The sequence below is a fragment of the Siphateles boraxobius genome, unplaced genomic scaffold (genome assembly GCF_051911475.1).
Source record: "Siphateles boraxobius isolate OS27281-9 unplaced genomic scaffold, OSU_SipBor_1 26, whole genome shotgun sequence".
NCBI classification, from domain to species: domain Eukaryota; kingdom Metazoa; phylum Chordata; class Actinopteri; order Cypriniformes; family Leuciscidae; genus Siphateles; species Siphateles boraxobius.
The window spans coordinates 21,159,028-21,175,589 of record NW_027508876.1 but is presented as its reverse complement, the minus strand read 5'-3'; the positions used below and the strand labels follow the sequence as shown (position 1 = coordinate 21,175,589).

Genomic DNA, 16,562 nt, shown 5'->3' with positions numbered 1-16,562 from the left:
CCCGTCTGGCAAAGATCATATTTTTGTATGCAGGTTCGCAATTATTTTTTCAAAAACAGGATAAAAATTAAAAACAATTAAATTATTGATGATTATAAATAATATCCTAATAGTTTATTATAATATTTATAATAATATAAATATATTTATATATAAATATAATGTAATTGATATACAATGATTGAACAGTCATCTATTAAAGCTTACTACAGTTCTGTGCTATTTTTATTTATTTATTTAATTGCTTTAATGTAATGTTTCATTTTTTGTTTCATAAAATGGGGATTTAATAGATTACATACTATACATATAATACACACATATAAATATATATATTAGACACATGATGGCCATATTCCAGCATGACAATGTGAAGATAGGTCAGGCTCAAATTGTGATAGAATGGTTGGGAGGGAGAATGAAGAATCATTTTCACACATGAATTGGCTCCTCAGAGTCCAGACCTAAAATTAATTCAAAGTCTTTGGGATGTGCTGGAGGAGACTTTACAGAGTGCTTGACTCTTGCATCGTCAATACAAGATCTTGACCAAAAATGTACGCACCTCTTGATGGAAATAAATGTTGTGATGTTATTTCCTTCAAGAGGGGGATACATTTTTGGTCAAGATCTTGTATTGACGATGAAAGAGTCAAGCACTCTGTAAAGTCTCCTCCAGCACTTCATGTGTGGAAATGAATCTCCATGCTCCCTCCCAACCATAGTTTCACAATTTGAGCCTTATGAATCTTGACATTGTCATCCTGGAATATGGCCATCATGTGTCTTCCTACGTTGTTTAAGAAATAAAAATCTGGATACTCAATTAGGGTTAGAAGAACTGTTGCCAAACATATAACATGCTAGAACCATAATAATCACCTCTTAAGCATTTGCCTATTTAAATCCAAACAGCGACTTTTTTTTCCTGGCCAGGCAGCGTATCTAATAAAGCCGCAAAATATTGCTATATTAGGCGTTTTGTTTTTCACTGGGATTTACTTCCAGTTCAGAAAACATTTTGAGAACTGTTCAGTTGTTATCCACTTGGTGGCACCATTGTTTCAATTTAAGTTAGTGTGTTTGAACCTTTTTACAATCTATGGTTTGAACATGGCACAAAGTGGTTATTTAAAATAGTTACAAGATGCTACCGCATAAAATAAGGGTTGGAAATTGGACATGCAGTATTTGTTAATATTTTCCCCCATACAGCTTCCATCCAACAAAACTGATAATTTCAGTTTCTTAATATTGGTTGACAATGTTTCATGATAAACAGGATCAAGAGAATAACAGTTGCTCCATTCAGCACAAACTTAGTTTCCTCTGTCAGCCTTTTCCCTGAACATTTCCTGTGTGCATCTCTCCATTGAGTGCCAGTTTCATTCAGCACGTAATTATTTCAGTCACAGGACAGAACAGAAGTGCTTTGAAGAACCACCCCCTTATGTGGTCCAGGAGAGCTGGCGAGAGATTCGATATCCTCTTATGTGTTTTCTGTGAGCTCCTCGCCTCATCATCATGAAGACCGAGTCTCATTTTCCTCTTAGACTGGGGGGCCTGTACTTTTGACTGCTGTATCCCCAGAGACTCAACAGTACTGTGAATAACACTTCCATCGGTGGGGCCGAAGCTAATAGATTCAACTCTCACGGCTTGTGAAGCAGCTGCGCTCCAGCTCAAAAAGGTTATCGGTCTGTGTCATAATCAAATAGAGTATAAACAGGAAGATCCTTGACAAAGAGAAGAGACTCTTCCCTCCAAGGCGTTGAGGGTCTGGAGAAAAAAAACACTTCCTTTTTGAGACAATTGCAATGTGATATAAGTGTGCTGATTCAAGGTTAAAGATATTCTTTTTATCTCTCTTGAATACTGAGATTCCTCTGAGAATTGTTTGACGTAATCTGCCTAAGTAACTTCTTTTAAGAGACATTAATTTAATTCTGGCCTTACAAACAAACTAATTATTTTTTCATTTTCACAGACATGCAAAATAATACACTGCAAGGGAAATGCATGCTTATGTAATCAATTTAAATGTTAATCAGCATCCACTGTAGCATCCTTGCTAAATGAGTAGGTTGATGCAAGACACATCTTAGGAACATTTCATGCTAAAACATTTCATACTAGTTTTAAAAGAATATTTCACTGAAAAAAAAACATTATTTATTAATAACACAAGTATGACGTTATGTTTTATTCATAAATTAGTTACTATGCTAGAATTCGATTAGCTATTTTAGACTAACTTCTCATTGTTTGTATCACCTGTTTTTTGTTTGTTTTTTTGCAAGCTCCAGACTGACTGTCGGTCTGGGCTGCGTTTCACAAAAGCATCGTGAGGTAAGTTGATCATAGAGACCGACCGGTGGCTGGCAATGGTTAGATATCGTTCTGCCAGAAGGTGGCAGAGAGGTGGTGCATTGAATCATTCACAAAAACGATTTGTTCAAAGAGCAGGGTGATGTCATCAAAATTATTGAAGTGAGAGACTGTAAGTTTTGAATACCTATATTCTAAATGCAAATCTTGTCATTGTTTTGGAGCACACTAGCTTAAAGACAACAGTAAGGCTAACAAATTCATACTATTACTAAAAGCCACAACAAAACAAAAAATCAATTTGGATTTAATCGAATCCTCGTCCAACGCGCAATGGGTTGTGGGCAATGTTAGCCGTTAGCATGTGCACGGATCTGCACTTCGGGTTCTTAAAGTAAAAAGATCATCCGGGCATCTTTGAAATATCAATTTCAACATACTACGATTTGTGACACAATAATTATAATGTCAAATAGTATGTATATATAGTTTGGAAAGGCGCAATTGGTCAGATCTGCGGTAACGTTAGTTTTGTTTGGAACTATGGTCGTCGGCGCAGCAAAGAGTCGAAACAACTGTCGATACTGGCTGTATCTTAAATGTAAGTAGCTCAATTTCAACTAATTTTTAACGAGCGATTATTATAGAAATATCACACTCTCATCTGGTGGTGGTGGTGGGTTGAAGAGTGGAAATAAGTAGGTAGAGCCGAGTGCCAATTGTGATGCGTTCATGGCACGCAGAACTAACTTATTAAAACATAAGTTCTCGAGATCACTTTACAAGAGCAGTGATAACTTACATAATTTTGGCATGAGGCAGGTCTCTGTTAACTGTTTTCTCTGTTTACCACTTTCAGTGGCTTTCTTCTTCGCTAACAGCACGGGGAAATACCATACGCACCTGCCGTGTGTAGTCCGATAACGATTCACGAACAAAATACTCTTAAGTAGGGGCGTCGCTAGACCCTTTTTACTGAGGCACAGGCAGGCCCCAGTGAAATATTAGTAACTTAATGAGTAAAAAAAAAAAAAAATCCCCTACTAGTACTTCATTAAACACGTCATGTGTGATGAAATTAAAAAAAGTGTAAAATAAAACACAGGTAGTTCCAGTCAGTTAATAACCGTTCTATATTAATGAGCTCCTGCTTTCATTTATAAGCTTTAAGAGCACACACACAGTTTGGAGATTTTTCAGTCTGCAGTGCACCATTGACTAAAAAAAAAGGTCTACTCTGCACCCATGGTCTGCACACATAGAAACATGATGGAGCAGAAGCATGTTATTAACCATATATATAAACTATGTTATATCTATTGTGTTTATATCTATGGTTATTAACGCGGCCCGTGACTCTAATAAAATACCTTCGCTACTGAAACACTACATAATATTTTTCAGCAACAAGGGGTAGCATTGCTGTTGTTACGTTTGTATAAAAGTAGGTTCATTATGGACCCTTTTCACATTTCTGAGTTTCTCAGAAGCGGAAGTCGTCATAGTTGGGTCAGCTTCTGTAGCGGTGAATGAGAGACTACATCAAATATATTTGTTGTGTTCCCATTTGGTCAAATAGCAAAAGGAAAAACTCCACAATAGTTTTTTAAAAACTTAAAAAAAGAGGAAACAAACTGAGAGAGATTGATAAAGGTTGTTAGAAGAGAGAAGTACGAGAAATTTGACCGTCCCTCCCACAGCCGCTGTATTAGAAACACCCCCACAGCAGCATTAACTACTATTTTTTTTATTTGATGCAAAGGTAATCTAATACAAAGTGTAATGTTTATGTACATAGCCTACTTTAAAAAATATATTTTTTAAACCTGACTGTTAAACACGTCATCACAGTCTGAAAAGGGTCTGTGATATACGATCTGTTAGTAGGAAAATGCTGCAGATGGAGGTAATTCACACACACATCTCTCTCTCTCTCTCTCTCTCTCTCTCTCTCTCTCTCTCTCTCTCTCTCTCTCTCTCTCTCTCTCTCTCTCTCTCTCTCTCTCTCTCAATAATTAATTCAAATAAATGATCAAATTAACAAATTATCGTCCTGCGGCTGTCGGTGTAATCTAAAGTGGGCTGAATAGACCTAACGAGTTGTAACTGACGGAAATAACCCTGATTTTCACCAGTCCAGTCAAATATTGCACTGCAAAATCAACAGCTTTAACTTGTTAACTTGGCAAATGACCAGGGTATAAGCAGGATAATCCACTGCTAGCTGTACATTAAACAATTTGAATGCACTCTGCTTCGCAACTACAACCCTTATTCACTTCGCAACGGCTGGTTCTTCACCTCCACGTTGTGCAATAAAATTGTTTAATGCATCGGTTCCCAACAGGGGGGTCTCGGCCCACAAGGGGGCCTCAGCGAGCTCTTTGGGGGTCGTGTCATATTTTGAAAAGTGTTGAACAGTGAGCATTAAAGGTGCAATGTGTAATATTGCTGAGGATCTATTGACAGAAATGCAATATAAGATCCATAACTATGTTTTCAGTGGTGTATAAAGACCTTGCATAATGAACCGTTATGTTTTTATTACCTTAGAATGAGACATTTATATCTCCATAACCGCGGGCCATGTTTCTTCTATGGAGGTCGACATATTGTGTCGTCATGTTTCTACCGTAGTGACAGCGAACACACAGTTCCTCAGGTCCACAGTTCCTCCGTTTCCTCACTACCTTGAAAAATAAGTTTACAGTGGTGTATAAAGACCTTACTTAATGAACCGTTATATTTGTGTTACCCTGAGCAGTTTCTGTCTACACACACCGCGGGTTCCCTTACACTGAAATGCGCCGACATGTTACTGATGTTTTTGTTATAGTATTTACAATATTATACGCTATTATTTGTGCATAAACATATCTGGTTATAGTAAAAAACATACTGTTTGGTTAAAAACAAAACATGTTGTCATCCTTTCTGCAACCTTACAAGAGCGAATATTTCATTAAATGTGAAGGGGGGGGCCCTAAAATATTTTCTTGGGAAAAAAGGGGGTCTCAGACGAAAAAAGGTTGAGAACCACTGGTTTAATGCACCACTAGCTGTGGATATGTATTCCTTTAAAAATTTCTTCTTATTTTGACATCGCAGTTATGTGGAAGACTATTGCAGGAAAAATCATGAGAAAGCTGACGGGGTGGTGATGGAGCAGTGGTTAAGTCACATGCCTTTGGTGTGAGAGACCCAGGTTCGAATCCACTGTCCCTGAGCAAGACACTTAAACCCTAGTTGCTCCAGAGGCGTGCGACCTCTGACATGTATAGCAATTGTAAGTCGCTTTGGATAAAAGCGTCAGCTAAATGAATAAATGTAAAATGTAAATGTAGCTGATGTCAGATTATTATGATGTGAATTCATGCATGTCAACAATAGAGTGCCTTGATTCCCATTGTTTTGTCAGACTTATGTATAGATATTCAGGCAATATATAGAGTGGAAAAGCTTAAGCCACAAAGGCTTTCTCAGTTTGAAGAGCTCTGCGTGAAAAGCGCTCAGGACAATTTATGTAGTTACTGATCGCAGCTAGTTGCAATAAATTAATTAACTTGCCTGATATAGAGCCTCGAAATACAATTCATGTCACACCAGGAGCAATTTCCTGCCTATAAGGGCCTGATCACACATGCTCTGTGTGAAAATAAAGCCTAATTATGTTCGACATCTGGCTTGCATAGTTAAGAATTTTCATATGATAAAACAACAAACAAAGCATCACATACCATTTGTTTGATGAGAAGAGAACCCCAAAGCTATACAGCATCCATCTAATCGTTTACTAGCTTACAGGTACGTGAGGAATCTTGTTACAGCACCCAAAGCTGTGATTCTGGATTTAACAATGTCAACAGATCACCAAATGACACCGTTTTATTTTGGGCATCACTAATTACACCCGGTATTGAAGGCTTCCTGTGAAAGTGAAGCTTCTGACAGCTATGGAAATGAGAATAGGAATGATGCTCTCGTGTTTGCCTGCAGGTAGTGTGACTTCGAGAATTTTAATGAGAGGTGAGCGCAATATTTACAGTCGCAAACAGTTTTTGTTTAGTTCAGTGTGTGAAGTCCCATGTTCTGTTGTTCCAGCAGTTTCCATCACTGCTGGTTGTTTGATGACGCACGCAAAGAAGTTGGTTATCGTGTAGGGTTATTGAGTGCTTGTTTTGTAATCGGAGCACGCATGTGTTTTGTTTAGTGAATTTATTTGTCATTGCAGTCTTTGAGTTACCAAGATGTGACGACGAATCACTGTTAAATTTCCCTAAGGCTTTCCGAGCGTTATTTTATTGGATGTATCATGGCCTTAACGTTAAGTAATATTTCAGCAGCAGAATATGATCAGTTTTGAGAATGCACATGTACCTGAAGGTCACGCTGTCATTGTGTCGGTGGTGGGAGTGATCAGGCTCTCCCTGTAACACTTTCTGACTGGTTGCACCTTCAGTGATCCATGAATCATGGAACAGGAGAGACTGACATTTCCTAAATGGAAGGTAAAGTGTTGTTGTGTTGGCCATCCACCTCTCAGGGAGATTGCTGTTGATCTGTCACAAACAGAGGGCATGATGGGCAGAGAAGGGAAGCTAACAAAAGGGCAATGATTTCATGCCCGTCTGACTTAATCCAAGTGACCATATAAAGAAAGAAAGGCGCTCAGTTGGACGTGTTTTTGTATTTTTAGTCCAGTGTTATATAAATGAAACAGACCCACTTTGCCTGGGACATCCAATTATATGAAATCACATGTTGGGAAAACTGTGTCAGGAAGTCCACAGACCGTGATTTCCCACTGAATCATATTTGTCCCGTCGACTAAGGGAATTCATTGGAGCAACCGGTTCAAGGTGTCACAAAAATAATGTTTTTAATAAAGAGTCACATTACAAACACTTGGCCATCAAACATGAACATGAGCAATGATTTTTTTTGTCTAAATTGCTTATGAATGCATTGTTGCATTGAATTGAATGTGACAATTTACATAAGAATGGTTATATTTGTTCTGTTAATATTTTCCTGAATAAATGCCATTTATTTAATAAAAATAGGGTCAGTAATTGAAGGGTCATATAATTCAGTCTGTAATTATTTAACTCAGGCTTATAGTGTAATGAGAGAAACAAACTTTTTATTCAGAAAAGTTTTTTATCAAGATGTCCATTCACAACCAATACATTTTAATGAGTAAGCCTATATATAGTAAATTTGCTTTTATAGAACAATTGAGATTTCCTCTTTAAAATATTGTTTTGATATTTCTGACATCATACAGTATTTAAGGGAGTGACACAATTTTTGACCACATGGTTAAAACATTTTTCAGAATATTTGTATTAACCTTGATTTAGTAGTATAACCTTTTCAAAAAATTCCCCCGAAATACCACAAATTTCCACAGTTCCCAGAATATAAATTCAGAAAACAAGCTGATTCCACTTGCTTAACTAAAAATAAAACCTGTTGTTTGGTCAAAAATGAGCACAACGTTCAGTTGTTAACTAAAATGATCTACTGATGATATAATACTGATACGAAGGATATAATAACAAAGCATTATATTTTCCTTTTGTGATTAGAGGTTACTCTATAAATTTATTTATTTTATATAAAATGGTTTTCCTTATAAAACCACTCTGGAAAAATGAAAATAACATCTGAATCCTTCCTAAGAAAGACTGATAACCACTTCAATACATAGCTCCAGTCTTCTCTCACATGATGATGTGATGTTGTGTGTTTCTTTGGGTATTCTCACATGATCAGATATGAGATGGAAGAGACTCTGGGCACATTTTCCATGGCTAACATTCTGCGCGATCTGGCTGGCATCCTAGAAAATCCCAGCATGCAAGTTTGCGTCCTTGAAATTACATTCCAAGGTTTTTCTAGCATTTTTTCATCCATCTAGGACATGCTGCTACAGCAGGAAGTCATGCGCTTCCATGCTGTGGCCTGGACTAACTAAAAAGGCAAGCCGCATTAATCACAGAGGTCATCCCTAACCCCTCCGCCATTCAAGGCCTCATTAAAAAAACAGTGACATCATTCACCAAGCTCAATATTTTAGCCACAAGACAAATTGTCACTTTTTTCCCCACTTTTCTCTGTTCTCAAACACTGTGACTAATCTCCGCAGTGTCAATAAACCTGAGAAATCAGACTATTATTACCCAAGCTTGTCAGAAAGCTCAGGGCTAAATTCTTTTTATATTTTCATAATCTCAGCCAGAGTGCAAGATGGAAATATTTCCAAAATGGAAATATCATGCATGATGCAAATATTCGGTGTTTGCCTCTGGGAACAGAGCCCACAGAAATTCCCCTTGAAGTGCCAAACGTGCTGAACCAAGGATCCAGGCAGGAGGTCATAAGCTCTCTGTATTAATTGCTCTTTAATTCGAGTATGACCAGGTTGTAATTTGACAAATGAAATGTAATTAAACAGTGATGTAGTTACAGCATCTAACAGCAGGGGCTAAACCATAGAGCTAAACAGACTATGCTAACCAAACAAACCCTGAGCTGCAAAGTGTACGGCTATGTATTTGTTTAAAAGAACGTATTTGTGTCAAACAATTACCTTTAATAATACCTAAAATAATAAGAAAAATTTGTGTGAAATATATGAACTTTTTTTTTCTTAGAATACCATTAATAATTGATTGCAACAAAACTATAAATATGAATTTGTTTCTTTTTAATTACAATGGTTTCGGATAATCTTGAATCGGACATATCAAAAATAGATTTGCTGTTCAGGAACTTGGTAACGTCTCTGAATGAGTCAATGACTGAGTGAAGCTGATTCAGTGAAGCTGTAAATATAATACTTCAATTTAAAAAACAAAATGAGTGTATATTTCTAACACTTCTATTACCATGTTATACTTTTACTCTGCAATAAATGTTAAGGGAGTTTCTAATACAGCTGCTGTAGGAGTTACTCTATATTTGATGTCTTTCACTCTTCTCTATTTTTTTATGAGAAACTGAGAATGCAAAAATAATATTTGCTGCAATGTCCCATGTACCTCTAAAGAAGTCAGCGTTTTTAGTCGACCATTATAGTTGGTGACTCCTAACTCCTAATATTAAACGCATTGTTAGCGTCTTGTTAGTGGGCAAAAAATATCTGATTGAGTTGTGCGCAATTATGCGAAGATGTCATTTTAACTCAATGGATCTAATTGAGAGGTTGGGCAGTTTGAGAGTTTTAAACATCTAATTGGTCGTCAGCACACCCTCTTTTGACACTATGTGAACTGACAGAGTACGACCGCTGGGAACAGGCAAATCTGAAAGAAATTACTTCTCACCAAATCTGCATTTGACAAGTGACAAATTAGCCTTTTGAGAGATGTTCTGAGGCCATTACAGCGGTTCTCGTATCCCAAGGGGCCGCTTACAAAGTGACGTTCACCCTACACTCTACATCCATATTTGTGCAAAGGTGCATCAAGTATTGATGACAGTTTGATTGCGACTTTTCATTAAGTCTTTGCAGTCCTACAGGAAAAAACAACAACTCTTTTCATGTATAAACAACCTTTGAGGGTTTGAAAAGTGCAGTATTTAAACACTTGTTAGACCATCTGTTAATTTTTGTGACGACATGAAAGACTAACTTCAGAAAAAAAAATCAAAAAGTCTGAAAGACCTCATCAGCAGCTAATTTTAAGGCAGACGCCCCTATGGAGTTGAGCCCAAAGAATTTTAACCCTTTACAGCGAGAATGATCTTTTTTAACACACTTACCGAGCTAATTAAACAGTATATTTTTCACAAAACTCCCACACAGCTGGAGTTCGGGTACATGGACTGGCGACACCCCTGCAAATGCAGTGCTATGTGACAAGCCTGACCTTTTTCAATTTCTTAGTGCTGTGTCTCCAACATGTCAGGCACGCACCTGCCTGCATGTAAACGCGATTATGTGCTACTGAGAATCCCCCTGAACGACTCGCAGTTTCTTGATATTCAAACACAGTCAATACCAGTCAGAGTTCAGAAGTCAGTAGTCAAATCGCTCGCACAATGTGGCAATTATCCCCAGTGGCTGCCAAGCGTTATTGTCGCACTTCCATGTTACCTGTGATATTCTGGCACCAAATATTCCAGATCAGTTGCTGGCAGTGATTAATGTAAGGTGTAATGCTCTTGGCTGAGACAAGCCGCCACATTTGCTAACTTGCTGAACTGTCTGTTTCATTGAGCATGAAAGGTTCCGAACTGTGTAAAATCCAGTGCCACTCTGGTTTGCCATAAGTAATTTTCATTATGTGTACGCAAGACATCCTGTTATGCAGATGAAACTTTCAACTTATTTCATTTTTCAAAATTAGATTAGGGAGCTAAAAACAGAAATCGGGTGCTGTGAGCTTCACTTTTGTGGAATGCGTAGCCCTTTAATGCCTCACCTTTATATCTAATAATAGTTGAAGATCACACATTATTTAATTAGCTGTGGTTTCCTGGTTGCAGTGATAATTGATTTAAAAAGCGGTCATTGAAGCTCTCAAAGAATGGAGGATGCAATATAAAGTATGTATTAAATCTTAGAAAGCATCACTATTACTGTTGCTCATATGATGAAGCTACAAATTATGCTCCTTGTTGTGGAGATTAGTATTATTTATACTATTGTTTGTACGTGTAACACAACTAATCTTGACTGTGGCTTTTCTTTCCCAGAAAATGTATAAATCTAGTTCAATAATATAATCTAGGAATATAAATGTATAATTTATTAATGTGACTGAATGCCTCTCATTAAAAAGTCTCCAGCCTGGCTGCACTTGTTTGTTTCTGCTTTAAATGATGGTCAAAGCCCATACAATTAGTGCTTGGGAAAGGTTTTTGGTGCAGTTAGAGACTAAAGAGCCGTCCTGCCAGCAGACCTGCGATTAAAACGAGGGGAAGTCACTATGATAATTTGGAATATGTCTCATATCAGATTTTCTGTTGGAATGGTGAGTGCTAAAACAGAGTTTTGGATGAAGAGCAGACTGCCCCTTCCATGGTTCTGTTTTTAATTGGCTTCCAACAAAATTAAGCTCAAGTTTAGAAAAAGTCACTTAAAGATTGTCATCCCCAATATGGCAGGAAGATAACATCAAGTGCTGAAAAGGTCTCGGGCTGTCTCTACTGCTGCAAATGACCTTATGATTCAGTAACATCAAAAAAAGTGCAGTGAAATCTTTGAGGGATAAATAAATTCACCATTGCTTCAATTACCCCAGACACCATGTGATAAATATAGTGCTCGACAATTAGTTAATGTTTTGAATAATCATGTCATATAATACAGTCGCCCCAAAAAAAATTTTAATCTGTAAGAAAGAATATCTGAACATGCAATATATTTCAAAAGAACAGAAAAGAACAAACAAAAAAATTCAGCTTCATGCATCCTGCATACTTCATGCATACTTTTTTTATCAACACTTGGTTGTGGGTAAGTTTCATAAATAAGCAACATTTTGAGCAAACAACTGGGAAAATCAAAAACTACGTCTGGATCGGATTCAGAACGATGATGAAAACAGTAGATCGAGTCCATCAACACCCCCAAAGCTTGCACTGTCCTATAGTTCGTCCTAAGTCGACATTTCATTCAGTAACGTTAGGCAGTTTTGATTTATGATGATGTTTAATGTTTATGATCGTGTTATTTTACATATGCATAATTACATATGATATCGATTGCTTCTGCTTTTTTTCCACGTGTGTTTTGATCCGGAGATTCTGTACTCTCAGAAGAATGGGAATAGTGCTCCCTACTGTATAACAGTGTCCTGTATGACTTCTGTATCCTAACAAGATTTATCGCTATTCTTTATTAAAATAATTTATCATTAAAATGTTTTGCAATTCATCATCAAAATAAATTGAACATTTAACATTTACAATTACAACTTATTATGAGCAATACAAATTCCACCATGAATCTTTAATTGACACACCCCCAGCTCAGATATTGGGCTTATTGAGTTTCATCTGTTCTCATCCCGTAATAAGATCATTCCAGCACAACTTAATTGCGTCTTGATTCTGTTCCTGTTCTTGGCTTATTATAATATCATTGTGCATTATTCTGACAGTCGTACTGTGAAACTTTTTTTCAACTGAAATGCGTCTTTATATTGAAAAAAGCAGTTGCACATGATGCATCATGTTCTTCTGTCCAACCACACCACCAGCCTGTAGACGTACTTAACACATTCTTTGGCATTACAGCAAGAAGACAATGAACTGATCTCCAGGTGTCTGTGACGTTTCGATGGGCGCCGGGCGACGTTTCGAGGATGGGGTGATTAATGCTCTGTCAAGGGTTCAGGAGAGAACGTGGTGATGGCTGCGGCATCTGATTTGCATATCTACTCTAAATAAAAGCTGGTGAGTCATTGCTTTGAAGAGTGTTGAGAGGCTCCATGTGTCAACTCCTGTTGTACTTTATAGATATAATTATGAGCTCCTGGGAAAGCCACTGCGGTGGATTCACGTTTACATTGTTTCACTGCTCTAGAGGTGGTTGGCAGCAATGGCCAGGGGCATTTCTCTCTGGCTTCTTCATTCTGGGTTGTGGGATGACTGCTTTTAAACGTCAGATTGAAATAAACATCACAGCGGGGCAACTCACCTGTTTTTCTGTTAGTTTAGATATAATTTAAAACTGAAAGGAATGTTTTCATTTTGGGCTGAACTATCCCTTTAAGACAATCATTATAATTAAGGAAACCTGATGTTATATTGGAAAACAGTGCATGTACAGTCCAGTAGGCCTGTGGCAATATACTGTTTGCAATATAATGCAGTTCATACAGTGTGATGATGAGCCATGAGTCATGACTTCACTTCCGCTATTGTTCTTTTGAGTCTTTCCTCAATATTGCCAACGGATTCGTTTAGGTTGCAGCTCACTGAACGGAGATAATCATGAGAAATCGACAACCTACACTTTAATTACTCTGGAGCTCTATAAAACTTGATGCACATTGAAGCAGAGCTCTTAAAACCCAACTTCTACTAGACAACTTCTGAGACTTGACTGCTTGAAAAGGGCTTTTTTAGATGCGAGGCAATTCACCAGGTGGTGTGGATTCACCAATCACGTTAACAGATCTGAAAGCTGGAATTTGGAATTTTGTTCCTCCTTGTACATGGCATATGAAACAAATGCCGCATTATGATGCACACGTACAGCTTTTCCTCAGGGCAAGAATATGCAGAGGTGTTTCTGTCCCATGAGCATGGGAATAAAGCCATGCAATTCTTTGGCTTACAAATTTTGATTCATAAAACAGAATATATGGAATAAATGAAACCATTTTAGGGCCATTTTGAACGTGAGCTTGATTTAAATTCTTCTAACATCAAATAAAATCTGGCTCCTATAGACTAAAGGATCATGAATACATCTCTTTTGACATTGAATATGTGGGTGCTTTCAGTAAACGTTCCAACTACGTCAGAATATGAAAACGGTTCTTCAGGAAGAATTACAAGGACACAAAAAGCATACTTTTCTGACATTTAAGAACTTTGTGGAAACATTTTTAAAGCAGCCAGTCTGTTCTCTGAGAACACGTTGACCTGTCAAGTTTAAGATTTTCACTCAAGTTTTAAAATAGGGGAACTGGAGTAAGATCCTTTCGAAAAGTACTACTGAATTTTTGTTTGATTTTGAAAGTCAGTTTCTGTATAGAAACCATAGTGGATCAGCAGGGCATGTTGTCACAAAGACAACCTGTATTAAACAGGCTAATTATTGGCTTTCAGCAATAATAATTAATATTAATTGAGCTCAAAACTCATCTCAAACTAAAATCATAGTCTAATATATGCTTCTGCTTAGTTTTTTTTAAAATAAATTAATAGTTCAGGTTCTTCTAATTCAAATAGATTATTATTGCTCATTAATGCGTGTTGTGACATGTTTGCACTAAATGCAATAAACAACATCTCCATTAATTTCTCTAATGAACTGCTAATGTGCAGCATGAAAATACAATTACGACAAAACCGAGCTTCTTGTTTTTACATCGGTAACACGCCGTCCTCGCTCAGTAATGACATAAACCGATATAATAAAGCTTAAGGTGTCTGTTTCAGAGAGAACGCCGGCTCTCCTGAGACGCTGGAGACTTTCTCAATTTTTAGACATGTCAAAGGAAAATTCAATCCAGTGTATTTATTTCCTTCATTTTCAGAGACTGGAGGAGATTCTTTTTAGCGGATCGACATTTTTATTGATTCAGTCCCATATTCTGTCCTCATTTTAGAGAGAACATCAAGCTGTGTTTTTTCCCTTCTTGATGTTAAAAGTTGGAAAGAGGCCTGGAGAGGGAACACTTTTTAAGCCTAAACTATAAAGATACGTGCGCCACTCCCTTGAGAGAAGCTGACTCATCCGATGAGCGCCTGTAACTCACATATCGATAAATTCCTCTGCCAATTCACCATCGCATGCCATCTCCTTCTAATTGATCACGGACATCTGTTGTCATTCAGTCCCTTACAAGATGTGAGCTTTGTTGACTGCAATCACTTACGCTGATGACTTCTCTCAACAAGTAAAAAAAACAGTACACTTACTGCAATGAGAGTTTGCTGAGCATCTCAATATCTTCACCTCTCCACGCCCTTAAATTAAGCTTCTTCTTTTTTTTGCTAAGAGGTGTCTTCTGATTTATGTTCACATAGAATTGATTGATGAATGACCATGTGTCTGTGTAAATCAACAATGTTTAATTAAGCAAATTCAGAGGTGTCTCTCAACATTGGTTTCGGATAGGAATAGGTTGTTCGAAATGAAGTGTTTTGCCTCGAGCGCGTGAATGTAACATGATTTGACTGCGAAGAGTCGTTTGACGCACAATGGAGCTTTACGTATGTTCTTTTTGCACAATTAGCAACTTTAATGATGGTGATTAATTAACAGGGTAAATCAAACTGATTGATGGGTGCAATCCTCTGATTCAGTCTGATACTCAGAGAGAGAGCTCAAAGTATCAACCAAGGAGTTAATGAACACCAATTAGTGCTGTGGATGACTTTGGTGCGCCTTTGTTTAGGCTCACACTCGCGGTCCCTAATGAAGTACAACCGTGTTTTGAAATATCCACATAATGATGTGGATGGAGATGACCAAGGAGACCTTTTCACACACACCAATTAGACAATTCTTTAATGGCATTGTTCTAAGAATTCTTTTTTTATCCTTCCACATTCATCTATAGGAAGTGACACTTTTGCCGAGGTAATTATTCCTCAGGATTTTTAAAGCTGGATGTGTACTCTGTGACTTATTATGAAATTTCAGTTTTAAGTTGACGTTTCTCAGATGGCATTTCTGTGCATCAGTGGCGGTTCTGGGGGGGGTTTATTATTCTATCTTTGTGGATTTGCTTGTTCACGTGACAATTCGCATCACATTCGCGGGAATCGTGGCAGAATAACGTCTGTCTCCTGCACGCGAGAGAGGAGAGAAGAAGAAAGTTGGTAAATGTCAGTTCAGTTGTAAGTTCATTCTTTATGTGCGTAGGGGTGTGTGATGTGTATTGTCTATTATGATATAGTAATCAAAACTATAGTAGGAGGCAATGTGAGCTGACATCGCATTTGTCAATCGTCCTTTCACTGCTGTGTGCGGTTCATAGGTATGTCCCCAAATTAGTTTTTGTCTTATATTTATATCATATTATGTTCTTTTATTAGAATTTCACATCAGCAAGAGTGCTGTTTTCCCGTGCATAATTGCAACTGTGATATGTAATACAACAGTTAAATTAACAATAAGTTAACATTGGGAGTTACTTTTTAGACACAATATTGTTTGTTTTCCCTTTATTTCGCCGACTAGAATTTCAAAATGAAACCATAGCAGAGTCTCAATGCAACAGCCAGCGATGATTTCTTGACTGTAATCCGCGTTTTGAACGAATCACTTGCTTCTTTCCCGAATGAATCAGCCATTTGAACGAATCGGTTGAATGAATTAATCTCTCAACTCATTTAAGACAGGGACTTGCCGCTGCCTACTGGCGGTTTTAGTTTCATATTTTAAGTACCCTTTAATTAAAACGTCAAAATTAGAAATCATTTCATATTTAAATATTGATTTAAAAAAAAAATCTCATAGCTTTATTTATGCAATTGTAAATGGAGTGTAAATATATGAATGCCGCTTCTGTGTCACCTCTGCACTGCAAAGATGGATA

The 16,562-nt window shown here is 37.3% G+C and overlaps 1 protein-coding gene across 4 annotated transcripts in view; it reads left to right on the top strand.

Moving 5' to 3' along the window:
- The first annotated feature begins 2,260 nt into the window (after positions 1 to 2,260).
- Positions 2,261 to 16,562, top strand: part of crhb (corticotropin releasing hormone b) — a 38,826-nt gene continuing 24,524 nt past the window's right edge. For 3 of the 4 annotated variants that reach the window (XR_013207313.1, XM_077244819.1, XM_077244821.1), the window contains exons 1-2: positions 2,698 to 2,929; positions 12,580 to 12,738. The gene's annotated coding sequence lies outside the window, so the exon portion shown is untranslated. Of the gene's footprint in view, positions 2,350 to 2,697; positions 2,930 to 12,579; positions 12,739 to 16,562 lie in introns of those variants that run through there. The other variant, XM_077244820.1, reaches the window with a different exon arrangement.